This window comes from Caenorhabditis briggsae (genome assembly GCF_000004555.2).
Source record: "Caenorhabditis briggsae complete genome, chrII, whole genome shotgun sequence".
Taxonomy (NCBI): Eukaryota; Metazoa; Nematoda; class Chromadorea; order Rhabditida; family Rhabditidae; genus Caenorhabditis; species Caenorhabditis briggsae.
The window spans coordinates 11,173,085-11,173,887 of NC_013486.2; positions in this window are offsets into that span (position 1 = coordinate 11,173,085).

Below are 803 nucleotides of genomic sequence, written 5' to 3' on the forward strand. Positions count from 1 at the left end.
ATGAGTTCTTATCCATACTGGTTTTCAGATTGCTTTCCAGATTTTTCACTTATTTTCAGATTTTGATTTTCAGGAATTGTTAAAAATAAATAACGTAGAACGTAGTTATCCGGATAAAAAAATTGAAATGAAATTTCAGAAATGTGGCTTCGAATGAATGCTCTGGAATATATGAAAACTGCCTTTCATAGAAGATTGTTCATGAAAACTATAGGAAAGTTGCATTGAAGTTTTCTTTTGAATTCCTGTCTGATCATCAATCTTTTTCTCTTTTTTTAACAAACACACATTTTTTCCAATCGATTTTCATGGAAAAATAATAATAAATTTATTTGAATACCGTTCAACCTGTAACAGAAGGGTCCGCACACTGTAAACTTTGAGCCAATTTATCCAATTTCCTGTACAAGATATCAAAAAGTAGTTAACTGACAAAACACTGATATTATGATACACAATTTATCAGTTGTCAACTTTTTGATATCTTTCACAAGAACAGAGATAATTGAGCTTAAAGGTGGTGTGCGGTGAAAAATTTATTGCTTTATTTTGTGCAGAATTCCATGTAGATCCCCTAAAAATAACGAAAAAATTCAAAAAAATTCCTTCATTGAGAAAAACGGCATCGAAAAGTCAAAGTGGGAACCGGTGGCCTAGCGGCCAGGTGTTAGTTTTCTAGGCCAACTGCCGGTAAAAGCGCGCGGAATTCGAATTTTTATTGATTTTCAGTGTTTTCTCAGATGTCTTTTAAAGATTTAAAAATGTTTTTGTTTATTTCCTCCCAGGTGTATAAAAAACCGGGG